Below are 26,401 nucleotides of genomic sequence, written 5' to 3'. Positions count from 1 at the left end.
CCTCAGAATGTTCCAGAAGGCTCCTGTAACAGTGCCACTGTGGAAGAAACCACTTCTAATGTGGCAGGAAGGTATGGCCCTGCTTGGAGCCCATGTTTTCTAACTATTTCATGTTTCTTTCTTTCATCCCTGGTGTTATTTTTTGAAATTAATTTTTATTTTCAGTTCTCCCAGGAATTAACGAGTTAACTTAATAAAAGTCTTCATAAAGAAGGTAAAGGCTGGCTTTCCACATAGAGAACAAACATAACAACCCACATCTCTGCAGAGATCCTGGTCAATGCATTCTTCTAGTGGGGCTGCCACACCCCTGGGGCCTCGGACAAGCGCCTTGTAGATGACAGGGGCTGGGCTGAAGACTGTCTCTGGGGCTGTGCCTCCTCCCTGTTGTCCACTCTCCCCCTAAAGGAAATGCACTGCAATGAATTGCACAATAAAGGCATTCCTAAATTCTGGAAAACCAGCAGGCTTTGAACTCTCCTGGGGGAAAGAACCATAAAAAACAAAACTGCAAGGAATGAGACTATTTGGCCAAATGGCCAATATGCTACAACTTTCATAGGGAACTCACCGCACTTGGTACTGCCTGATGGAAAAAATGCCCTGAATTTCCCGATAAAAGATCTGAGATGTGGCAAAGGAATAAGCATTTTTTCCCTAAGACATATCTAGCTGTAAATGGAAACTGGGTCTCATGCCTCCGACAAAATATTATTTCCGTATTTACTCTAAACCTTTAGGAGTATCAGAATATAGCCTACATAGCATCAGGTACAAAGCCAAAAAAGGCTTCCAGGGTGCCATTGTTCATCCATGACCTTGACTATGTCACCCCCAGAAACCTTGAGTTGGGCAAATGCAATCACAGCAGCTTTGCCGGCTTCTTGAGCAGCTGCTAAGGATCACATGGATTCTGCTCACACCCAGTGCTTCTCATAATTTAAAAATGCTTGAAGCTGTGGGAGGCTGCCCGGCCCTCTGCATTATTCAAAAGAAAACCAGGAGGCAGCGACAATTCTTGATTCTTGCAGATAAACATTCTCCAACAACTATTAAGAGTTGGATTGCTCTACCTTCATTTAATTCCTTGTTGCTTTACTATTTGGATCTAGCATATTCTTAAAGTCTGAAAGATGGATAGAAAAGATGTAAGTCATGTAAACTGAAAAACAGGGCACCAACCCCCCAACAGACAGCTTTGAAGAGATGATGATTTTAGCTCTTGTGAATTGTTGTGTCAGAGGAACATATGCAGAAGAAAACAGGCACCGCAATGGTTATTACCAGAACAAAGTAAACCTGAACACCTAAAAGAATAAGAAAATATCTCATCCTTCTCTCTACTCTGAACTGCCTTGAAAAGAGCAAGAATTTCATACATGAGCCTGTAGCACATTACAAAATCTTAGTATGTATTTGAAATTCAAATGCACACAAAGTTCATGCATTTTATTTTCCAGTTGTTCTCAAGACTCCTAAATAAAGCATTTCCCCTGTGTGGGCGACCCCTGGGTCCCATGTGGGGTCAGTGTTTGGGTCTCTCTGAGAGGATCAGGAAGGCTGCCCTTCCAGGAAGGGCTGCAGGGACCCTGGGAACCGGACCAGTCCAGCTCACAAGTATGAAGAGAATGTCGGGAGAGGAAGTGGTGGCTATGAGTCAGCATGAGTCATCTCGTTCCAATGAGAATGAAGGCTGAGGTGTGCGCCTTTTTTTTTTTCCTTCTTAGTCGTGTGTACATCATTGGGAATGGAGGGAAATAAATGACTGGATGGTCGCCACTTTTTAAGTTTCAAATTGACATTCTAGGCAAGCGGTGCCTGAGCCCGTGCCTGTCTTCAAATGTTCACAGCACAGTTCCTGGGAAGGTGGAGCCACCAGCCTCTCCCTGGTGAGTATGCTTCTGTCATTTTTAGGGTCGCTTCTGCAGTTTGCCTTGGAGTCTGGGCTGTGGGAAACGCTGCTGCGTCCTGGCGGGGACACTGCGTTTCTTTCAGACTTTGAAGATCTGTCGTTTTAGAAAAGTGGCTGCCTCTGCCCCCAGCCCTGTGGTTACTGTCCTGTAGTGTGACTGTCAGGAGGTGTTTCTCGGTCCTTCATTGCGAGAATGTAGATGCCGGTTGCACATTCTGTTGTCTTGGAAGAAACTGCAGTGCTTGGCTGGAAAATAAGCTGCTCGGGACACCTCTGAGAAGCCAGAGTGAAGCTCAGAGATGGAAGTGGGTATACTTGTGCTAACCCAGGGTTGCTGAGGTTGGCTGAGCTTCCGCTTCTCAGAGGTGGAGGAGAGGCAGCTCCTGAGCCATTTCTGGCCTCGTGGTCGGAGCTGCCCAATTTCGGTGCAAGAAATACCAGAGAGGCAGAACTTTGGCTGCCTTCTCTAAAAGCATATGAATGATTGCAGGAGCTTATTTTGCGTCCTTTCCTTTTCCTTAACGTTGAAAGTCACAAACTGTAGTAAAATCAGGAAGAACATAAAAATGTTGGGGGTAGCGCTGGGGGTGGGGGACTGGGGAGGACTGAGGAGGGGGGCACTCAGTCTTTGAGGCCTGACTTGATCTTGATAGGTATTTCTCAGGCTGTTAGAATTCCGATGAAGCTTAGCTTTACTGTCAAGTAAAATACAGGAAACATTTTTTTTTAAATGTTGTTCTAGTTACTGTAAATGAAACGGTTAAAATGTCATAAATACCTTATGATAAACATTTTTTCAAATTTGCTTAAAAAGCAACACATCAGTAGGCAGGGTATGACAGGGAGCTTTTTCAGTACAGTCATTTGAGTGTGTGGGCTTCCTGGGTTAATAATGAGTCAGCACCCAATTTCTAAAATTGGAGCAGCTAAGAGAATGTTCAATCTGCCCCTTAGCACAGTACGGTGGCTGGCCGGCCCCCCGTAGGAAGGCTTGGCTGGTGGATCTTTGGTTAAAATTGACTTAGGATGCCCCCATTGTGTAAGTGACCAGCTCCCAGCTTGGGTCCCAGCTCCTCTGGGCTACTGCTGAGAGACCCCCTCTGCTAAGGGATCTGTCTCTAAGGCAGGAGTTAACACATTTGGCTTCCAATCTTTGGCTAACGTTGACGATTTTTAGGTTGTCTTGAGGGAACAGGTTGAACATAGTTTCTGAAATGAAAAATCTAGTGTTTATTAAGGCTAGGGCAGCTGAGGGCCGAGGCTGCATCTGGAGCCTTGAGATGTTCCGCTCGCACGTCACCTCACCGAGGGATTGGGCGGGAGAGTCGGTCACCGAGTGAACTTCAAAGTTGGCGCTCTGCATGTGACGTGTAGCGTGGGAAGATTAAGTCAGCTTAAAATGAGAGAACAAGATCCCAAGGAAGAAAACCTTCCCAGAACCTTACTCTTTTATAGATAAAAGAAGATACATATTGAGAAAATTAAAAAAATAAAATGAAATAGTTGGGCTGCAAACCAGCAGCTCTAGGACCAGATGCAGCCTTGGTGAAGGCATCCCCCACCAGATTCTGTTTGGCCTGCTCAGGATTGTTTTTTTTTTTTTGGTGTTGAGATAACTGTGGGTGGGGTCCACGCTCTCCGGATCTCAGGCGCTGCCACACCCTGATGCCACAAAGCTTGGAGAGTGCGATTACAGGGAGGCTCAGAAGCCAGGCTAAGGGCCTGCCAGCCTCGTGGGGCTGCTGTGTGGTCCCCATGGTTTAGCATCCGCCCAGCCCCCAGAACAGGGCCTGGATGGAGAAGGAGCTCCATCAACACTAACTCTGCTAGACTCTCTTATTAATTTGCCCTCTGAAGGCACTTGGGCTTGTGGTCCTTGAGTTAGCTCCACGCCTTTTTCAAGAAAGATCCTGCAGTTCCAACGTGAGCAGTGGTTGTTTCCCAGGCTAACAATCCCGTGCCAACTAGGAGCCTCCACAAGTCAGGTGCCAGGCATTTCTAAGCCGGGAGAGCAGCCCCGCTTGTCTCTCTGGGTGAGTCCTCTCAGGGTGAGACCCTGTCTCCTTGTAAGCACTTGGAGACGTGCCACCTTCATGGAGACGGGAGCCAGTAAAAGGCAAACTGCCTTAGACAGCGCTTCCGTGCGGTGTGGACACCAACATTCACTCATCCTTGTTTCAGAGAAGGTGCCGGGTCCCAGACATGTGCTTATCACTGGGTCCCACGTCCTTCAATTCTTTAAAGGGTTTTGAGGTGGCTGATTTTTATTCTATACATTGATCATGTTTTTTCATGCAGAATTTGGGCAGTTGTCTGGACAGTAGGAGTTGAGTCACCTCCTACCCATGAGAAACAAGCCTGTAGGGGGACTGACATTATCACTTCTGTCATCAAGAAATAAGGCCGTGGGCATCCTGAATATATAGCATGTATTAATCGAACTGCGAAAATGAAATGCAGCCAGTGATGACTGCTGGAAGTTGGTCAATGTCCTGTTGTCACGGTGCCCTCAGCCTAGGGACTGGCCTGTGGCTCACTGGACCTGTCTCCCACTCTCCACCTCTCATCAGCACCTGGACCTGGTGCACCTGGTCTACCTCATGTCCAGCATTTTCCACAGTACCTGACTGCTGTCCCCACCCCTTGTTGTTGTGTGGTGAACTCGTCCCTATATTGGCAAGTTACTTAATTCCTTGGTGTCCTGCCTTCCTCATTGTAAAATGTGAATAGTCATAGCACGAGTGTCATGAGTTCTTGTGAAGATTTTATGATTAGCACACAAGTTACAAGGAGACACGATAACTGTTACGTACATACTCATTCGTTCAGAAATATAACAGAAAGCTTAGTGTCTCCATCTGGGTCCCTCTGCCCTGTGGGAATCCATAAAGAATTGATTCGCATCCCCCGGAAGTGAGATCCCTCTTGCGTCATCAATTACATGGCATGTTCTGCATTTACAGGACATTGATTTATTAGGTAAATGGGGAATTGGTTCGCTCCAGGAAAACCTGGAGTTCTAGATATCATCATCATCATCATCATCATCATCATGGTCATCGTCATTGACATCTCACAATAAGAACTCCCATTGTATTCAGCCCTAACTATATGGTAGCAACTTTACGGTATTCCCTTTACCCTCTCCCCACCCCAATATCCATCCTGGAAGATGGGAAGGATGATTGGTTTGTTGACTCACTCAAGGCGGTGGGACTCTCCAGCAGGCATCAGGCATGGCATCTGCTTCAAAGAACGTGTCAGCGGCAACAGGGGAGCCCCTTGCACTCACTCAGGCAGGAGAATCAGGAAAAGCAGCAGCTCTGCAGGGCTTTGTGTGTAATCCAACCAGACTGAAGCCACAGGCCAGGAAACTGAGGACGGTTGGCTTCAGACCTACCCTGGAGTGGAAGCAGCTGGATTCTGTCCTCACGCTTCCTGTCTAAAGCCAGCTAGAGTGAATTTTTAGTCATCTAGATTCGGGTTATTTGGAAATCATCGCAGTATCTGGAGATGACTCATATTGAAAAAAATTAAATAAGATACACTTAAAACTTAACCCAGCATGAACATAACATGGCCTTTCCTTGTCAATTCTGAAGAAGATCTTTCAAGTTTGTGCAGTGCCTTAGAAGCCAGATGCTCTCTTCCATTCTGCCAGGGTCCTAAAGAAGTACTACTGTGTCCTTTTGATCACTCTGCCTTGATCACTCTGTCCCGTCACTCTGCTATTTCACCTGTCAGTGAAATACCTGGTACCGGCCTGTCAACATGAAGCATTGAATGCTTTACACGTCTCCATCCGGATTGTTTAGGCTTTGAATGCCGAGAAGTATCTGCACTTTGTTGGTCAATTGTAGTTGGTGCTAATTTGTGGGGAGTTTTTCCTGCAACTTCCCCTTGTGCCATAATCCAGAGGATCTCCCTCTGCCCCCAGTGCTGTAGGCTAGGCAGGTATGGGCCTGGCTCAGGGCTGTCGGGCAAGGATTGGACTCTCTATAGGTTCTGGAGGGTTCTGGTTAGATCACAGAGCTCAGGCAAGGAAAAGACAATAATAGATCAGAAGGAAGTTGGGCCATCAGGAAGGATGAGTGGGCAGGATGCTTGGTGGTGTGAGAGGATTCCTTCTGATTAAAAAAATAGAGGTTATTGCACTTTGTGTAATCAGAAAAGCTAAGGGTGACAGCAGATCTTATCCATTGTGGTTTTCCTGCTTATCTTTTGCTTTTAGGAGTGATTACCCTGCGAGTGAGGGCTTCTGCTACAGGGTCTTGTAGCTCTTCTCTTCATCTTGCCCTTTAAAAAATTTATCAGACTAAAAATCACAGGAATTTTAATGATGGCAGAAAATGTATTATTTTGGCTGTTCTCGCTGGACACATAACTTACAGAGTGTGAGACGGATGTGTAAGTTTCTATCAATTCAACTAGGTACAAGTGAAAATGTGTAAAATAGCAAGGGCTTCGAAAAGAGTCAGGCTTAATTTCTCTTGCACAGAAAAAGGATTCTGTTGCTCTTTCTGTCCCGTCCTCAAACAGGAAACAGGTTGTCTGGGACAAGGGTCAACAGGCAGCCTGTTCATCCATTTGCCTACTCTGCCATCCTTAGCACTCGCTTCCTTCTTCCAAGTTATCTTATGCTTCAAGAAGGCTGCTGGAGCTCCTGCCATCACTTCTGCATTCCAGACAGAAGGGAGGAAGGAAGTGGCGGGCAAAAGGCAAAGCCTCCTAGATGTCAGACTCCTCTGCAGGCCTTTCCTTGAATTCCCAGCTAACACTTTCACCCTAGTCTTTTACTGGCCACCCTATCTGTAAAGCAGCTGGAGGAGAAAGATGGAGGAGTGAGGCAAGGCCCTGAGATGATGCAGAGCAAGGGGCACACAAGGGGGGACTCAGGTCGAAGGTGAAATGGCAGCAAGCACCCTCCCTCCAAAACCCACCACCTCCTTATGAATCCCTTTGGCCTTGATTATGCCAGTAGATAACGGGTATGTGACAGTTTCAGCTTCTCTGGCCTTTGATCAGGTTGAATTATGTGAATAGGCTCCATGTCCTTGGAGATGAACCTGTTCTAAAAATTCTAAGCAACCCAGCCATTTGGCTCTTTGCTGGAAAGTAGCCTGACTTTTGAAGCCAAGTCTGGACAGTTTCCTTGCTGCACCTTGGGACTCAAAGGACACGGTCCTGACTCAGAAAGAGCTGGCTTTGAGGGAAGGGGTGAGTCATGAACCCAGACACAGCAGAGATTCCTGGTGCCAGTCTCCTGGGGGGAATTTATGATGGCCTTACATAATTGGGCTTATATAAGTTTCACTAGAAAGACAAAAATAGGAGTGAATTGTCTGCCAATTCACTATCACCTCCTTGGGGTCTAAGAGCCAGGCTGATGGTTCAAAGCTGGGACCCTCTATGTATTAACAGTGTGATCCTTAACCCCTCTTTGTCCCAATTCCACATCTGAACAATGGGGATGGTTCAGACTCTGAACCAATGGGGATGGTAGACTCTGCCATATATGGTTCTGAGGACTAAGTGGGGCCACATGTGCAAAGAATCCGGAACAGTGCCTGGCCCCAAGTCAGCCCTCAGTCAACATAGCAGTGTTTGGATTGTCCTTATTACTTTATCGGATGCATGATAAATACTGGTTAAATGCATGAATGAAAAGAAATCCTACTTGATTTTAACACGAAAATCAAACAAGTGACTTCTGTCCCTTTGAATACCCTCCTCTAAGTTGTCCAAAGTCCTTGAAGCTACCATCTCCTTGGTACCCTTCCTGATGCCTCTGGTGCGGGCAATGTGGTTACTTCAACACATAGACCCTGGTTACAGAGAAGCTGAGTGATCTGTCCCCAGGCCCACTCACAGGACAGAGTACTATACAATATCAATCTGGTTTTCTTCAGAACTCTGTTGCAGAGACTTTAGTATGCATTCTCTTCTGCTTCCTCTGTTGTCAACCACAACCCCGTGTTGTTAGGGACAACAGTGTGCCTGGTTAAAAAACGGTATTTCCTAGTCTCCTTTACAGATATGGTGGCCAATGAAAGATGTAGGCTGAAAGGATTAGCTGGGGATTCTAGGAAAGTTCTCTAAAGGAGCTTGCCCTCTAGTAGGCTTAGCCTTTTGCACCTGAATTCCCTCCTTCCCCCTGTCTGGAACGCAGACGTGATGGCTGGAACTCCAGCAGCCTTCATGAAGCCATAACACAACATGGAGGAAGGAAACCAGTGCTAAGGATGGCAGAGCAGGCAGATGGTCACAGATCTTTGAGTGACCAGTTATTTTGCCTGGATATTTGACTATTTTTGGAGCCGGATGCAGATGGAGGTGGGAAAATTATTCCTGCTGACATTCAATCTGTAGGAGTATTTGTCAGAGTGTCAGGGTCACCTCTGTGTGGAGCTGCCTTTCAGGTCTCTGGTATGGGGGCAGGGGTCATGGCCTTATGGTGACACCCAGGGACTCCAGTTACTTTGGCCTTTGCAGACTACTTTCTTATGAAAAAGCAGAATGTGACTGCCCTGGCAGAAAGATAAATGTCATCCAGGCTGATCCATTATTATACATTCATTTTCATTTATTTGTGGTTTCCCTCTGATTTTAAAAGAAATCAAAATTAAAACACTTTTCAGGCCCCTAACAGCATCATGGGCCCCATGCACTGTGCCCAGTGTGCCCAACGGGCATGCAGGCCCCAGGAGGGCAGAGAGCAATCACAGAAGGACTTGCCCTGGCCAACATAGGCTGGTCTCTCTAGGGGCAGCTTCAGAATTTTGGATTACCCAGAGATGCACGGTGGGAAATGTGGACCTAACTCTTGCCTCTGAGGAAGGCAGGCAGGCTTGGTTTCATGTACTGTTGGTGAGCCCGACATCCTCAATGCTCACTCGAGCTTTGGAAATGACAAGCAGGATTTTCAGAACAGGATTATCTGTCCTGTCCCTGTTTTAATTTCAGCCTCCTTATTCCCCCTGTAATAATGTGCTATACTGCCTCAATGTATTTGTTTAGTGGGTATGAATTCCAGTCTATAATGCTAAGGGATCAAATATGTGACATAACTTTACTCTAGAAATCTCTAAATTATGTGAAATCTGCTCCAAGCTCGCCCTGCCCTACCTCACCCTTTCTACCTGGTTATTGGGAGATTAAAATTCTGTCATTATTGGGGATCCTTGCTTGTCACAATGCTCCAGATGTCATCAAGCGATCTTGGGCTTAGGTGATGCCAGGAAACCTGGGCGGGAGTTCCATTGTCTGCGGTGGCTGCTACCACTGCAACTTCGACACCTGGATCCTCAGTGTGTGGGGGGCTCTGGGAGCTGCTCAAGGCCTGCTCCAGCTGGGGTGGTCCCCACACCTCTCTTGATCTGTCCTCTAACCACAGGCTCTGCTGTTGGAAATGTGTCGCTGCTCTCCTGGCCACGGTGTGAGCTCCCGGTCTCAGCAAATGCACCCAGCAATGTCTGATGGGGCACCCTCTGTGGGCCTTGTCCTGCTTGCTGCTAGCTGCTGCTGGGCCTCACCCAGCCTGGGCCTCCTGTCTCAGTCTGAAGGCCAAGAGACAGCAGTGACAGCAGAAGAGGCAGACACAGAAACCTCTCTGAGGACCCGGGGAAGTCACAAGGTGGCTTCCCAAACTCTCTAGTGCAGCCCGGTCTGATAGAACCTCCTGCAAGGATGGAACAGTTCTGTACCTGTGCTGGTCAATGCAGTGGCCACGAGCCACATGTGGTTACTAAGCAACCACATGTGAAATGTGGCTACTGTGACTAGGAACTGGATTGAAAGTTTTATCGAATTTCAATTAATTTTCATTTAAATGCCCACAACTGCAGGTGGCGTGTAGCTACCAGGTTGGACAGCACACATGAGGAGCACAGACTCCTGATCTGGGAGCCTTGAAAGATGAGCCGTCACTCTGATGAGGGGGAGGGCCTGAACTGAGTCCTGCAGTGGCACTAGGCAGGTCTTCAGAGGGGTTGGTGACCCCTCCGAGGTGCATAACCCCTGGGCCAGGAGCAGTGGCTAGTCAGGTTGGGGTCCCTGGCCTCGGCCACGAGTGGCCACTAGTGGAAACCTCAATGTCTCCACCTCCAGTGGGCTCTCAGGCCTCACATGCCCATGCCAGGGTAAGGGACCTGTCGAGGAGGATGCCCTGGCACCCAGAGCACCTCTGCTGTTTGTCCTGACAGTTCCCTTGGGCTGGGGGCCCCAGGTGCAGGGCACGTGCAGCCAGACTGTCCAGCCTTGTGGTATTTGTGCATGAACTTTCCTGCGTGGGGATAGACAGCCTTATTCTTGTTTGTGTAAAGCCATTCCAGGAACTATTAATAGTTAGACTGGCATACATAAGCCTCAGGCTTGGTTCTTGTTAGTGTCCTACAAGTCTCCCAAACTTTACTCTTTTGGCTTTTTAAGGGAGAGGCACTATACTACGTTCAGGCACAATTGACAAGAAACATACAAGCTGTGAGGAGACGAGCAGACCCAGGGCCCCAGGCCTGAGCCTCTTTTCTCTCCCATGCTCTGCCTGCTCAAGTTACCTTGAGCACAAATGATGTCCTTCTGTGTGTGGGATCACAGACTGAAACGCGGGGCCATCCCTCCCCTGAAGTCACCCCTCAAATTCCCCACATGATTTTACTCTTGGCTACTCCCCAGTTGGCCGTAGTTTGCTGGGCCATGTGACCTGGGAGGGGCTCAGAAGGCACAATGAAGCCACCGCCAGGGCTGAGCCTCAGCTCAGCCAGCTACTTACTGCATGCATGGCAACTGCATGTATTAACACCTACTGACCTCAGTTTCCTCACCCGTAAACTAGGAATAGAGAACAATTACCACAGAGAGTTGTTCGGAGGATGCAAAGAGTTCTTGCATGAAAACTTCTTAGGAAAGTGCTGCACGTGGTAGGTATTCAACAGCATTAGCTATTTGGATTGGAATTAGTGGCTTTTTGCCATTTACTCCTGACCATAGGAGCTGTTCTCTGGGTCCCAGCTCTCCATTCCAGCAATGATCTCTCTCCTCCAACCCCGGCATTGGAGGAGTACCACAATCCTGCCTCCAGGTTTCATTTGCTGACACCCAGGGGCAGGATTAGGTGTAGAGTGCTGGACATGTAAGGGAAGAGGTTCAATTGTCCATCTGTTTAGTTATTTATTTGTTATTCAATGAATGTTAATTGAGACCACTCAGGGCAGGTGAGAAGCAGTGCGGTTGTGAGGAGGGCTGTTAGTGGGGGAGATGCTGGTGCTGGTGGCTTTCCTGTATGAATATGGCAGCTAGTGCACGGTCATGAAGAGGGAATCAGGGACACCATGGGGATGTTAAAAACTCTGCTGATGTGGAATCAGAATCCCTAGTCCAGTCCTGCCTTCCTCTTGCTTAGCTGTGTGGCCATGACCGAGGGTCCTCTTTGATCCTCCGTGATACATGGGCGAGGTGACCCACAGTGGCGGATGCCCAATCATCCAGCATGGAGTCATCATTACTAAGACACCTTTACTTGGAGTCACGATTGTCAGTGTGAAGGACACTTCCCACCTTAGAAGCCCTTCTCTATGAGCCCTCAGAGGGCTGTCTAATCCACAAGCCCTTTGCCTCCCACAGAGGCAGCCCAGCGCATCACTGCAAAGCACTAGCTGAGAAGATGTTCTATAAATTATCCAAAGCCTATTCTCTGGCACATCCATGGTTTGGACCTAGCTCTGCCCCTGAAGTCATATAAGCATAGCCGTGATGGGAAGGATGGTGATAACTCAACATGCCCATTCATATTCATTGAGCATGTATTCTGTCCCAGAAACTGCTGAATTACTGCGTGAGCCCCAGCTCCTTCCATACCAAAGCCCTTCCGACTGCATGGACCTCACCACTTGTGTTCAAGCTCTTCCTTCTTCTCATCGTTCCTGGAAAGATTCTTTATGTGCTGAGGTGTTCAGCTACCCTTGACCTTGTGCTGCCTTCCACAGCATCTACTTGGCAACTTTCCAATGTCCCTCTTCACGTGGGCACAGTGACCTCCCTTGTCTGGTTTTTGGCAACCATATCCATCTGTTGGACCCAGGCACGGCACTCGCAGCCAGCTGACCTCCCTGCGTCCCTGTGTGGAAACGTGCTGCAAAGTCACATGTCTCTAAATGTGTGTGTGTGTGTGTGTGTGTGTGTGTGTGTGTATGTGTATGTGCGTGTGTGTATGTGTATATATATATATCTTTTAGAGACAAGATCTCACTCTGTCGCTCAGGCTGGAGTACAGTGAAGCAATCATAGCTCACTGCAGCCTTGAACTTCTGAGCTCAAGTGACCCTTGACCTCAGACTCCTGAAAAGCTGAGACTACAGACATGTGGCACCATGCCTGGCTAATTTTAAAATATTTTTTTGGTAGAGATGGGGGTCTCACTATGTTGTCCAGGCTAGTCTCAAACTCCTGTCCTCCAGTGATCCTCCTACCTCTGCCTCTCAAAGTGCTGGGATCATTCTGCATATGAGGTGGTGAGTTTTTAAAAAAACTTTAACCAAAGTAGAAGTTTACATTATCCTTGGTGTTGCCTTTTAGATTTAGCCCATTATTCTCTAATATAAAACATGAAGCTCCATGTCGTCTATAACTTGGAGTGGTATCCCCTTTGCATCTTCACCAGAAGACCACTTGGATCAGTGAAGACCAAGAGCAGAGACCTGTGACATCCACTAGCGATTGTCTTCACTGCTGCCACTATCCCAGTGCTCTCGGACACCGCATTGAACACGAATATCTCCCCTTGCTGCACAAGTTTCACTGATGGGGGTAAAGGGAGTTATGAAATGTATCATATGATCAAATATGTGATAGCGATCCCACAGACGAATGGAGCGGGTGGGGATGATTTAGACGCTCAGCCAGGCTTCTCCTGATGGATACCCATCCTTCTCTGTTGTTCTCTCTTTACTGCATCCTCAAGCACGGAGAACTTTTGGTGAGGTTAGCTAACTTCAGGGCAGCTGTGAATTAGATACTGGCTGTAAGTTACCTCCAACATCCAGAGCACGTAAACGCTCGGCTGTCGATGATTGTAATTTCCATTGTTTATACATAGTCACATCCTCAGTTTGTGGGGTGGATGCATTTGATTCAATTCAGACATGCCTTTCAAGCTGGCCCTGCTGAGCCGGGCCTGACAGGCACATGGCTCATCTCATCTGCATATAACAGTCTCTTTGAAGTCCCCACAAGTGCCTGCTCAGAGTCATGCGCAGGAGGGAAGAGGTAAGACACAGAATGAGTACAGACTGCCACCCAGCCGCAGGAGAGGTGACTGCACACCACAGGTTCCTGGTAAGGAGGTGACTCACCCGCCAACTGTCTCACCTGTCCAAAGTGTGTGTCACCTGCTCTGTGTTCACCCACTGGGTTCATCAGAGGGGCACTTGGACAAAACAGGAACGCCACTGGAGAGGGGAACAAGTGCTGCCCCCAAGTCCTTCCCTGCCCCTTAGAGTAATGCAGCCGCTGTCAGCCCATCCTCACCCCCACCTGCCCTTAGCTTGCCAGAATTATCAGAATCTCTCAATTCTAATTTCAACCCTTCTCTGTGAAAATGAAAAGGTGGTGGCAGGCAATGGACACCCTATTGAAATAGAAACTGTTCCTCATATGTCAGAAAACAGTCCCAGAGTAATCTGGGAGTAATCTGAGCAAACGGATTCAAAGGATTATTACAATTTCTTAGTCTTCTACTGCTGCAAAAGTGGCATTCTTTGATTCTTATGTTTGAGGTTCTAATTGCAGGACTTATGAGAGATCAGTCATGTTGCTTACACTGTGTGTAGTGAATCAATGTTATTCTGAAGGGCCTCCTGGAAGCAGAAGGGATTGGAGAATGTATGTCTTTTAACATGATCGTTCCCATCCTATGGGGGTTAGGCACTCTTAACTCATGTTGCAGATGAGTAAACTGAGGCTTTTGAGATTTGAGGGTGCACAGCTTGAGGTAGAGGTGGAATTTCCAGCGTCATCCAAGAAACCACGAATCTCCAATAGCTTGCACACATCCAGGTCTGCTGGATCCTACTTTCTAAGACCACTTGCAGATTAGGAGACTTCAAACAAATTATTTCCAAGGGAGGGCATCTTTCTTTGTAACCCCTACCCTGGCAATTCTCCATGGCCTCCGGGAATCCAGCCGGAAGCTCTGCGATGAGTCCTGGGGAACTCTTTTGCCCAGGCAGGTGCTGTAGGTACTCATCTGGAAAAAGGCGCTCATGACAGGTGGTGCCAACCTTCCACGGATGCTTTTCAGCATCTCTTGAGATGAGGATACAGAATTTCTCTTTCACCCTGTAAATGTGGTAAATGAGGGAATAGGATTTCCAGCTCTAATTTTTCTGAATAGGATTCAAAAATGAAACTGAATAAAAAGGTATCCAGTGAAAAACACACACCCATCCCCATCTCCCATCCAGTTCCCTCCACAACCCTTTTCTTAGTTTCTTATATGTCTTTTCAGAGTTTCTTTATGCAAATATGGTATAAACAAAAAAGAATGGGCCTTTTTCTTCTCTTCCTTATTTTCCACAAAATCTATCAAAATGGGTTTTTTTGTTGTTGTTGTTGTTGTTGTTTCATTTTGTTTGAGACAGGGTCTCACTCTCACCCAGGCTGGAGTGCAGTGGCACGATCACGGTTCACTGCAGCCTCGACCTCCGCAGGCTCAGGTGATCCTCCCATCTCAGCCTTCTGAGTTGCTGGGACTACAAGCATGCACCATCATGCATGGCTAATTTTTCTATTTTTTGTAGGGACAGGGTTTTGCTGTGTTGCCCAGGCTCGTGTCAATCTCCTGGACACAACGAGCAATCTGCCTGCCTCAGCCTCACAATGTGTTTTTTTAATGTTAAACCTCTTTTTGTGTTGAGAGGCCTGGCTTGTGTGTTTGAGCTCAGCTGCCTACCTTTGCAGCTGTAAATGTCAGGGCTCCAGGAGGGCTGGCTGGGTCTCTCCTCCTCCCCTGTAGGGTGAGTGGGGCCCTGAGCTTATCCAGGCATCCGCAGGGGAAGTGTGGATGGATGGATGGATGGGCAGGCCCTGGCCTTTAGGGAATGCGCTGTGTGTGGTCTTCTAGCCCCAGCAAAGTCCCAGGGGGCCCGAGCGGGAAGTCGCCATCCTCAGGGGGTCTGAGTGGGGAGTCGCCATCCTCAGGGTCAGTCGTGGTTTCGAATTGAGCTCCTGGGGGCGGAGACTGCATTCCCCGGGGGACAATCTGATAGCTAGAAATGAGAGCAGTGACTTGGACGCTGTGTAATTCAGGAGGGTCCCAGTCCCTCAGAGTCACCTGGACACCAGATTGTATTTACAAAACAGATGGATGAGGAAATGGAGATTGGGTCTTCAGAAGAATTAATCTCAGATTTTATTTATTTATTTTAAAAATATTAATTTTTCCCAAAGACCCTTTCCAAGTCAAGAATTGTTTTAAAAACCAGCCTAGCGAAGACAAATGCTGTCTGTGGCAGAAGGCACCGCAAGGAGCTGAGGCTGACTTATGTTTCTCCTCTGGGCTAGGTGCGCCTCTAAGGGGTTCACACACTTTAACCCCCTTAGTGACCCTACATGCTCATCCCCATTTCTTAGACGGGAAGCAGAGCCAGCTCACAAGTCGGGGAGCCACAGTTCCAGCCCAGGTGGCACTGGGCCCTGCCTGCCCCAGCCAGATCCTCAGGAGCACACGGCACCCCACGCGCGTGCAGGGGACAGCTGTCCTCACAGAAGCAGCCCCGGGGCCTACAGGACTTCCTGGGGTTTACCCTCAGAGCACCCATGAGGTTAGAATCAGAAAGCCCGGGAGTCAGGAGACCCAGGGCAGCTGGAGGTCTTTGCTGAGGCACAGCAGCCCCGTCTGGAGACCTCCCTGAGAGGCACTTCCTGAGGAGTCTGGTGGATTTTGAGCTGCTTTTAAAACAACCTTCTCCTTAGCATAGACGCTGACACTGAAGGGAAAGAAAGCAAATGGTCCGTTCTCAGTGGGAAGGCAACTTGCTTTCAGGGCAACGAGTTTGGTGGAAGAGGACTGGTAGAAGACACGACTAAGAAAGTGAGTAGGAGTCCAGACGTGTGTGAATCATCCTTTAGGGCCTCCATGTGTGTGACGGGTTGACTTGTGTCTTCCAACATTCACATGTGGACGTCCTCGCCCCTGGCAGCTCAGAAAGTGACCTTATTTGGAAACAGTGCCATTGCCGATGTAATTAGTTCAAATGAGGTCATGCTGGAGTTGGGTGGGCCCCTCATCCCATACCACTGGTGTCCTTATAAGAAGGGGAAATTTCAAGACAGACTTACACACAGGGAGTACACCATGTGAAGACCGGGCTTACACAGCTACACCACCAGAAGCTGAGAGAGACGCTGGAACACAGCCTTCCCTTTGGAGGCAGCCTGGGTTGGCGGGCACTGTGATCTCAGACTTCCAGCTTTCAGAACTGTGAGACATATTTTATTGTTTAAGCCACTTATTTTTTGGTACTTTCTTACGGCAGCCCTAGCAGATGCTAATCCAGCGTGCATTCTGACAGAGGGCGAAGGGGGTTCCTCAAGTCCCAGGTCCAGCTTGGTGTGGTTCAGCTACTCGAGAGACATTTGCTGCTAATGGATGAGCAATCAATCTGGACACAGGAAATCATTTTTTATTTGGGTGAATACAATATTCTCATTTTGTTTTAACTTTTCCTAAAAGTTAAATCAAGGTTCAAAAGAAAATTGAGGTTCAAAGACAATTTTTGGTCTTTACATGTGCTAAAAAGAAAAAACAGAAAGACAGACTCATTTCATCTTTATATGGGATGTGATCCATGCTCTGGTGGGCTACAGAGTGTGTCTCTATGCGGGTCCCTGTACTCCGTGTGAGGTTGGCGGCCGAGCCACGGTTCCCATGTGAGCAGGACAGCAGTCTCACCTCACACCGAGCACCTTGCCCGAACATGGAACTTTCACCCACGTTGCCATTTTCCCGCTCCCTTTCCCTCCTTGGAGGTTCACACTCGTCTCTCCAAATTAAAATTTACAAAGAGAGGAGATGGAGGCTCCCAAGTGACCACAAAGTCACATTTTATGTGAGACCTTTTTGCCTCATTTGCTAGTTATTGAACAAAGGTGACTCTGAACCTAGCAGAAGCACGGGTTCAACACACAGTTCAGAAAAACAGGAACCATCAATTCGTAAGAACTTAAAGAAAAAAATAGTTTAAAGAACTGAGAAGTTGCCACATTATAGTGAAAGAATGTCGGGTTTTGGAAATGACAAAAACGAGCAATCTTCACCTCGAAAATCCGGTGGAGTCAGTTACACAAGACATAACCGCACACAAACATGGCATTTCTGATAATATAATGGCATTTACAGTCAAGAAGCTTCTTTCAGAGTATTTCATGGAAAGTTATTTTAGTAGCAAGGGTAGCCTTCAGCAGTGAGTATTCGTCAAGAGAGTGAAACCTTGACTTCAAAGTCAAGAGGCGGAGGAGTGAGGACTCAGATCTGGAGGCGACCTGCAGGGCGGGTGCCCACACACAGGTGCCCCAGCTGTGGACATCCCACGTGCACGGGAGTGGGCCAAAGAGAGGCCCATGGATCCCTGCCCACCTCAGAAATGTCAGCAGGCAGCTGGGGGGCATTTGGACTCCAGCCGGGACACCCTCGTGGCCGGGCAGGGGATGCAGGCACCAGAGGTCACAGTAGTTTGCTACAAACGTCAACTTTTAAAATTTTAAATAATCCTCTTATTGTAAAATTGAGGACATTATTTTAAGCAACACAAAAACCACGTAAAACAATGTCTGTGGGATGTGAATAGTATGTTTCTTTAAGGTAATGTCTGAAGAAAACATAAAAGCCCCAGGTGAAAGACACCCTGGGAGCAGAGGTGCCCCTGAGGGTTGGCTGCCCCAGGACAGAGAAGGGCTTTGCTGGTGCCCAGGTGGCAGTGCCTGTCTTGATGCCAGGTGCAGGGGTTTAGAAGAAAAGGCAAGGAAGAAAATAAAACTCACCGCCGACATTCCCACCACTAGAGCTGCCCACTGTTCCCAATCAGGCCTATTTCCCCCCAGCCCTGTCCTCTGTGTATATTTGATAATTGCATAAATCATCTCTCCCATAATTAATCTCCTTTAAAATTTGGAATAATATAGTTCTTAGAATAAATAATAATCATGCAGAATAATTTAGAATAATGTTATTTAGAATAATTTTTGTAGTCATACCACTTTGCAGTCATTCATAACTCAGAAGGACTCTGCGTTTAGAAGGTGTATTTAAAATGTGCCCTCTTTGCTGAAGAGTTAGTTTTATGGTAAAAATCCAATAAAATTATAGCTAAGCATGGAAAAAAAGTAAAGGATTAAGCTCAGCCTCCAGAAATACTGATTTTATATATATTTGCTCTGGGGAAGATTGGTTTAAGAAGACCTACGGCCTGTTAATTGCTCTTTTATCAATTGCCTCCTCATAATTTTTGCCCTCTTTTCCCCTCCCTCCCTCCCTCCTTTATTCCCTCTGTCTCTTCCTTTTCCCCTCCCTCCCTCCTTTCCTTCCTTTCTTCCTTCTCCCTTTCTTCCTTTTATACATTGTTGTTCTGGGGGAACTTTTCTAATATCATGGATTTTAAGCCTTTGATATATATGCTGCAAGTACTGTCTCTCAGCCTGTCTTCTTTCTTTACTGTGTCATTTATATTATGGAACTATTTCACTTTTAAGTAGTTATTATTTTCCTTTTAACACCCAGGTTTTGTCTTGCTTAGAAAGTCTGTTCCTACTCCTAGATTCCAAAAATATCCTCACATTTTTTTCTTCTGATACTTAATAATTTTATTTTTAAAGCTTAACATCTCAAAACAAGTAGAACTTATTTTTGTTTATAATTTGAAGTAAGGGGGTTTCGTTTTATCCTAAACGTGTAGCAAATTTTCCCAGACTATTTATGAAGTCATCCACTTTTTTCCTGCTGAAATTATGATATTTAAGCTGATACGTTTTATGTGTTGGGGAGGTGTCCAATGGGCAGTTTCCAGTTGGAATGTGGCATCAGGTAGAGCTTTGACACGACATCTGTGTCTTTCTGACTCCCATGTGACTTCAGGGCAAAGAGGTAGAGGAATGGAGCTCACAGCTTTTAGAGAATATGGGCCAGAAACAGGAAGGAGTCCAGGCCTGATAATGGGAACTAGCGGACAGTGAACGCAGTGGAGGGCCATTGGAGCCAGAGCAGCTGAGAGCCTTCAGGAGGTGAGTTTCAGAGAGCCTCGGCATAAATGGATCCAGGGTGTGGTCAGCTCAGGGAAACACAGACAACCAGGCCTGAGCACAGGCCAGGCCAGGCATTTTAGTATCTGCGTATTGAGAAAGTTTGACCTTGAGTGTGAAATGTAGACAAGCAACCCAAATAAAAAATAGGCCTGATTGGGGCCCAAACTAAACCAGATTGATGAAAATAATCGCAAGAGTAGGAATGGACGCGACCTACAAGAAGGAGACTGAACCCACCAAGAGTGGAGCTTGAGACAAACCAAACGAGTAGAGGCTGCCAAGTCGGCCCAAACCCCATGGGTGTGGGAATTTGGGAGGGCACCAAGGGCTGGACTGAGAACCTCTTCTCAAAGAAGTCTTTCTAGGATGCTGTACTTCTGTCTTGCCACCTTGCAGGCCTTACAGTGAGACCATGAAGTCCCTGTCACTCTCCCTGCTGGACCCATGGCCGATGTCGATGTCTGCTGGGCCGGCCTCACAGGTGTGCATGCTGTGCAGTCGCTTAGGGCCTCCCCTGTGCAGAAGGGCCCGGCTTGGTTTAATGCCCTGCTTTTACCATCTGAAAATTCTTAATGGTTTTTGAACAAGGGCTGCACATGTTCATTTTGCACCAGTTTATAATTCCATCATTAAAAACTCTGTGTTTTTCCTTTTTATTAAAAACAAGAATGTCAGAAATTATCCCTTTAAAACGGTAAAACAAGAAGGCATTAAACTCTTAATATTTCAGGTCAAATTTGACACTGTCCCTGGACATGCAGGTCTGGGTATCAGTGGGTCTTAGCCCCTTTCCTGCTGAGTCCAGAAGATGCTTCTAGTCACCTAGCATAGGTCTCTAGGGGACCCCTGCCACAAGGCAGGGCCAACACCAAATGACATGTAGTTGCCTTTGATGACTGGGACTCTCCACCACTGCTTTATGTAACAGCAGGTCCTGATTTATGAAATGTGGCTTAAAAGCAACTTAAAGAAATGAAAGGTCAAGGATAGAATATGTGATGAGATTCTGACCCCATGGAGCCTCCAGCCCCATGGCTTGCTGTGCTTGGGCTGTGTTCTCTGGCCGGGAAGGGTCCACAGAGAAGGCAGGCTGCCAGCAGGAGGCCTGCCTGCTCCACCAGACTGATGACAGTTATCCCACTTGGTTCCCAGAACTAGGAAACCAGGGGCCCTGAAGCACTAGTTGCAGGAGAACTCTCTGTGTTAATTTAAGGCAGGCTCTGTGGAGTGGGGCTGTTGGGCAGCCTTTCCAATTTATTCACCCATCCCTGGGATCCCTTGGGAATGAGAAACCGAGTTTCTCTAGGGTTCTTCTCTCACCACCCATATCCTGCAACCTTGGGGTCCTCCCTGTACTGGGCATCAGCCTGGTCTCAGCATTCAGGGACTCAGAGAGAACAATCAGAGGTGCATTTCTATCACTATGAGGATCCTTGACCTTTCTTCCTTGACCTTGACCTTCTGTCCTTGACCTTTCATTTCTTTAAGTTGCTTTTAAGCCACATTTCATAAATCAGGACCTGCTGTTACATAAAGCAGTGGTGGAGAGTCCCAGTCTCCTATGAGGACCTTAGGCTCAGGCCAACAATGCAAAGAAGCACCCTACTTAGGGGAAACTTGCTGTCCAGTTGTAAAGAAAGCACTAGGGGGCCATGATACCCATCCCACCGATGTTCCCTCCCAAACTCTCCTAAACCCATGGCTCCCAAACAAGTTCTGGATTGCACTGATCAGGCTCCAGCCAAGGTGGGCCCACTGAGGTCCGAGCTTGCAGAGCTCAACCAACATGATGGCTTCAGAGATGAAACACCCAGCACATCCAGCTGTAGTTACCCTGTAAGGAGCAGAAAGTTTGCTATCACTTCCTCTCTACTGTTTTTATGTACAGGTGACCAGTAGGTCAGTTGTTCGTACTGTGGTGATGCCTGTAAAAGGAGCACTGGAGGTCAGGGGGTGCCAGTGAGTGGTGGAGACCGTTATAAATACTATGTCCCCAAAGGGTGTACAGTCAAATAAATATAGCATGGGAAAAACCAGGTTGACCCAAGAGAAACATCTTTTTCTAAAAATCTGCAAGACTTCTCAGAGCCTTTGGTCATGCATTTTAAATATCCAAATATGTGTTTTGAAAATATGTGAAATAGCATAACCTTTGCGGTATATGTTAAATGTAGATGATGGTGGAACTTTCTATTTTTTCTTAGAGAATTTCATGGGACCAGAGTTCCAAAAAACACAAACGTTTTGAGGACAAAACCTATGAATATTGTAGAAGATTAGAAGCAATACATTACTATAGGCAGAAGATAAATGACACTGGATTGAAATTTTTAAAATGGGAAAATAATTACAAATGGAGGAGTGGCATGGTCAGAGGTGGAGTGCAGGTGCCTGTGGCACATCTGGATTCACTGGCTCAGGCAAGCTGCGGTGGAGCAGGAGGCTGGGGACGTGTGTATAGAGTCCCAACTGCCAGATCACAGTATTGGGTTGGGTCTTTCACCTGCAGGGCTCTCTGTGTGTGTGTGTGTGTGTGTGTGTGTGTGTGTCTGTGTGTCTGTGTGCACGTGTGTGTGTGCTGCTTAAAGGTTTTTGAGCAAAGGATGGAATGATGAATGTGCAGCTTTAGAATAATGACTTGGTGGGAAGAACTGAAGTGAAGAAACACTGGAGATTTGTAGCCCTCCTAGGAGTCACTTTCAGCATGGATCTTGGTGTGGCCTGGAAGGAAAGGACCCGGCTTGTGGGAGGCAGCAGCAGAATGGACACATGAGAGCCGCAATCAAGACAGACGTGGCAGGGTGAAGAACTGGCTGAATTGTGAAACTCTAGGCTGCCCATATCACACTGACATTTTGAGAACTCAGAACAGATGGCAACACCTGGGCCCCTGCCTGTGCAGATGGGCCAGAAAAACGTGACACATGTGAGGGTGGGCATGGGGTGGCAGCAGTTGCTCTCGCCCAAGCATTAAGAGTGTTACAGAGTAGAAATATTATAACAGAATTAGTGAAGCACCTCTGGGGGACTCCCCTTCCTTCCCCCGTTGGCTAAGTAGCCACCAAAAACAAATGGAGACACCTGCATGCTCTTGCAGCCACTGCAGTGCGGCCAGCTCCTCTGCTGGGCTGTACACATGGAGATCGTGTAAGTGACCAGGGCCAATGTCTCTGGCAGCCATGGAGAAACAGGTGGTCCAGCCAGGCCCCTTCATTGCCCATGATGGACCAGCTTGCCATCGCTGGTCAATAGCTGCAATCCCAGATAGTATTAGGCAATATATAATTAATAAAGAATATTCCAGTTGATCTGGTTGTTTTAAAACAAGGAAACTTCTTGCTATTTGGAACCCCACAAAATCCACTGCTCCCTGAATTGTATGTCCTGAAATCTCACAAATTTGCACGCTGACACAGTTAATAAAGGAACAGGAGATAATTTAAACAGCCCTGCGGTTTGGAAGTCACAGGTTCTGCTGCTTCATGTTCATGCACAAGACTAAGAGCCTTTGAAGAAGATCACTTCCTAGACGAACGCTTTATGTTTGGATTAAATGCAGCTCCTCCAGATCATCTCCAGAGGAGATTCAGCCAGCTTCTGTTCTCTCTACTATCCCCGTCTCCTTGCCTCCTCCCATGCACATATTTATATGTGTTCATATTTATGCACGGACATGCTCTAGTGTGCCCTCTAGTGCAGAAATTTTATGCATGAAACTTTAACCCCTCTTGCATCAAGGCATATAAGCAGAACAGATGACTGGAAAGATTTTAGGGCTTGGAAGGGCAAACATGATAGTCACTATACATTATAAAGAACACCAAATGACAGTGTGCTTTGGAATATACCACTAGGAATGTTTGTGCATTGCAATTAGAAAGTAATGATATTGAAATGAAGTGAAAAAAGATCACAGGTATATAATTCAGCACTGAATTGATGAGGACACAGAGGTGAACTAGAAGGGCATCCCAGTGGAAACCACTTACAGTCCCACAAAAGTAAGATCTAAGCAATGGGGGTATAAAAAAGGAAGACAAATCGATGGAGATGGCTTGGGGTGATGTGACCTGGAGTTCAGGGAGGGACAGGGACTTGCCTTGGACTCACCATAGGTGCTCATGAAGGAGGCAGCATTTGGACAAGGCCCTGAGAGGCAGGTGGATTTGGATGTGCAGTGGTGGTCCAGGTGTGTGGAGTGGGGGTCAGCATGTACAAAGGCATGGAGGTGGGCAAACCGAGGCTGAGAGCACAAGAGGTTCACTGTGTGTCTTCCGGCTGGCCAATGAGCACATGGAGGTAAAGGTACACAACTCGGTAAGAGACAGGAGTTTGTGTGGATCAGGCCTGCTGTGACATAAATATGCAAATGATGTGGTCCCTCGTGGTAGCACCCTCAGGATGACGCACTCTTCTACCAAGGTTGACGTTGCTCAAAACATGGCTGAAAATTTTGGCCGGGGGTGTACCCTGGGAGCCCATTTAGAAGCCACAGTGGAAAAAGCCCTCGTTGCTTCAGCTTTGAGTCACCCGGGCTCTCCCACCTGGCTCATTTCACCTGACAGTTTCTAAAACTTCTCACAAGGAATTTGTCAGTTTATTACACATCCATAGAATGCCCTGAAGAGCTATTCCAAAAGAAGAGCTTGAAAGTCGAACGCTAAGCAGAAAAACGGTGACTTCCAAACCACAGGGTTTATTCGAATTATCAACTTAGTCCTTTATTAACAACTTCAAGGTGCAAATTTGTGAGATTCCAGATGGGCAGTTCAATGAGCAGCTGGATTTTGCTGGTTCCCAAGCAAGGAAAATTCCCTTGTTTTAAAGAGCCAGATCCATTTGGAATAGTCTTTCTTCCCCACATATTACGGCATGAACATGACTCTAAAGTATCTGCCGAGGGTCTTTCTTTTTGCGACGGTGGGCACTGTTCCCCACTGTCGTGGGCTTGTCACAACGCTCAGTGTGCATTCCGTTGCTTCTCTCCATAACGCCTCTCAGCTAACTCTACTGTTTCTGTGCTCCTGGGTTGTTAACGTTCGAGTCTTGGCTCTATACCATTTTCCTTATCATTTAGGATTCCACTGGGAGGACATCACTAAGTTTTGTGAAATCAGACTTCATGTGTTGGCTGAGATCACGGGGGTTGAGTGTTCTCTGAGCACTTGCAGGCTGGGGGAAGACAGAAAACCTGGACACCTTGCAATCGTTTGCAACAAAGTGGAAAGACAAAAGTAGTTTTGATTTGTGCGTTCGTCTGTTTGGACTACTATAACGAAATACTACTTGGTGGCTTAAACAACAGAAATGTCTTTTCTTACAGTCCTGGAGGCTGGAAGTGCAAGAGGAAGGTGTCAGCAAGATCTTTTTTTTTTTCTCAGAGCTCTCTCCTTGGCTTGCGGATGGCAGCCTTCTCGTCGCACAGCCTTTTCTCTGTACGTGCTCATGTCTGTGTCCTGATTCCCTTTTCCTAGTAGGACCAGTCAAATTGGATTAGGGCCTAAACTAATTACCTCGTTTTACTTTACCTCTTTAAAGGCTGTGTGTCCAAATACAGTCACATTGTGGGGTGCTAGAGGTTAAGATTTCAACATATGAATTTGAGGGGGGACACAGTTCAGCCCACAACAATTTGTTTTTTGTAATACATTTAAAAGACCCATTTCTGGGCTGCACTCAGTGGCTCATGCCTGTAATCCCAGCACTTTGGGAGGCCGAGGTGGGAGGATCACTTGAACCCAGGAGTTTGAGACCAGCCTGGGCCTCATAGCAAGACCCTATCTATTAAAAAAAAATACACACACCAAAAAACTTGACTAGATATGGTGGTGCACACCCATAGTCCTAGCAACTTGGGGGCCTGAGGTGGGAGGGTCGCTTGGACCCAGAAGTCTGAGGTTACAGTGAGCTATGATCATGCCACTGCCCTCCAGCCTGGGCAACAGAGTAAGACTATGTTACTTAAAAAAAAAGTAAAATAAAAAGACCCACTTCCATTGATTTCACCCATGGAGAAATTGTGCAGCAAGTGGTTAGGTGAAATGTGAAATGTCTGACCGATTATTGTCATCATGCTCGATTATAGAGACACAGTATGCTCCCCTTTGCATTCTTCATTGCTGATTCTGTGCTTTACATCTGGTGGCTACAAAAATTTAGTATTTTGCTGGCAGGTACATCAAATCTACTTCTCATTTCAAACATTACACTTTTTGTTTTCAACGATTCTGACCCGTAGTCAACAACTGCAAGTATGTGGAAATGTGATTCTCCTGCTTTTGGGAACAAGGGAGCTCCCAGTTTTCTGGGCAGGATGCGACGTTCCCATCATAAGGGGGGCCTTACCTGTCTGTTCCTCTGGCACCTCAGTCAGAGCCCCTGGAGTTGGCTAGGCCAGTTTTGGCCCTCCTCATTGAGACCTAGTCATTCTGTAGACACACTTCATTCTCCCACGCTTGGGCTTCTGGTTCAACCTGTGGCCCTGTCAGTATCACCAGAAGATATCCATCTGGCCCAACTTCTATGATTTTTTGCCCATGTACCTTTCTGACTAAATTGTATACGATCATCCTCCAAAGGGTTGGCTGTCTTTGGTGGTATTTTGGCCTGAGTTCTGCCTTGGATTTATGTTTTTTGTTTTATATATATATATATATATATTTTTTTTTTTTTTTTTTTTTTTTTTTTTTTTGAGATGGAGTCTCACTCTGTTGCCCAGGCTGTAGTTCAGTGGTGTGATCTAGACTCACTGTAACTCTGCCTCCTGGGTTCAAGCGATTGTCCTGTCTCAGCCTCTGGAGTATCTGGGATTACAGGCACGCATCGTCATCCCTGGCTAATTTTTGTATTTTTAGTAGAGATGGGGCTTCACCATGTTGTCCAGGTTGGTCTCGAACTCCTGACCTCAGGTGATCCACTTGCCTCGGCCTCCCAAAGTGCTGGGATTATAGGCGTGAGCCAACACACCTGGCCTTATTTCATAATTTTTTACTGAAATTTCACCCACATGTTCTATTCATGTGAAATTTACTAAGATGAGACCAAGTAGAGATAAAAACTATCTAAACAAACAACTTAGGTCTCTCTTTCAGACTTTTTTTTTTGTTTGGTTTATGGTCTTAAATACAACCCACTTGGCTTTTCCCCTCAGACCACTGGTTCTTTTGTCACTGGAGTCCCAGAGATCAGGGTTTGAACTAG

The 26,401-nt window shown here is 46.9% G+C and overlaps 2 long non-coding RNA genes across 2 annotated transcripts in view; one reads left to right on the top strand and one right to left on the bottom strand.

The window, feature by feature from the left end:
• Positions 1–1,393: 1,393 nt before the first annotated feature.
• LOC123568339 (uncharacterized) lies at positions 1,394–5,371 on the bottom strand. Its single transcript, XR_006691588.3, has 2 exons — positions 5,115–5,371; positions 1,394–2,607 (listed from the first exon to the last, which is right to left on the bottom strand). It is a non-coding gene; the product is annotated as an uncharacterized lncRNA (long non-coding RNA).
• The window catches only part of LOC102138395 (uncharacterized), a 65,034-nt gene continuing 40,358 nt past the window's right edge, over positions 1,726–26,401 (top strand). Inside the window, exon 1 of the long non-coding RNA XR_283124.5 lies at positions 1,726–1,889. This is a non-coding gene — a long non-coding RNA (uncharacterized lncRNA). The remainder of the gene's footprint in view (positions 1,890–26,401) is intronic.

The sequence above is a fragment of the Macaca fascicularis genome, chromosome 13 (genome assembly GCF_037993035.2).
Source record: "Macaca fascicularis isolate 582-1 chromosome 13, T2T-MFA8v1.1".
NCBI classification, from domain to species: Eukaryota; Metazoa; Chordata; class Mammalia; order Primates; family Cercopithecidae; genus Macaca; species Macaca fascicularis.
The sequence above is the reverse complement of the archived record's forward strand: the minus strand, read 5'-3'. Positions and strand labels throughout refer to the sequence as shown.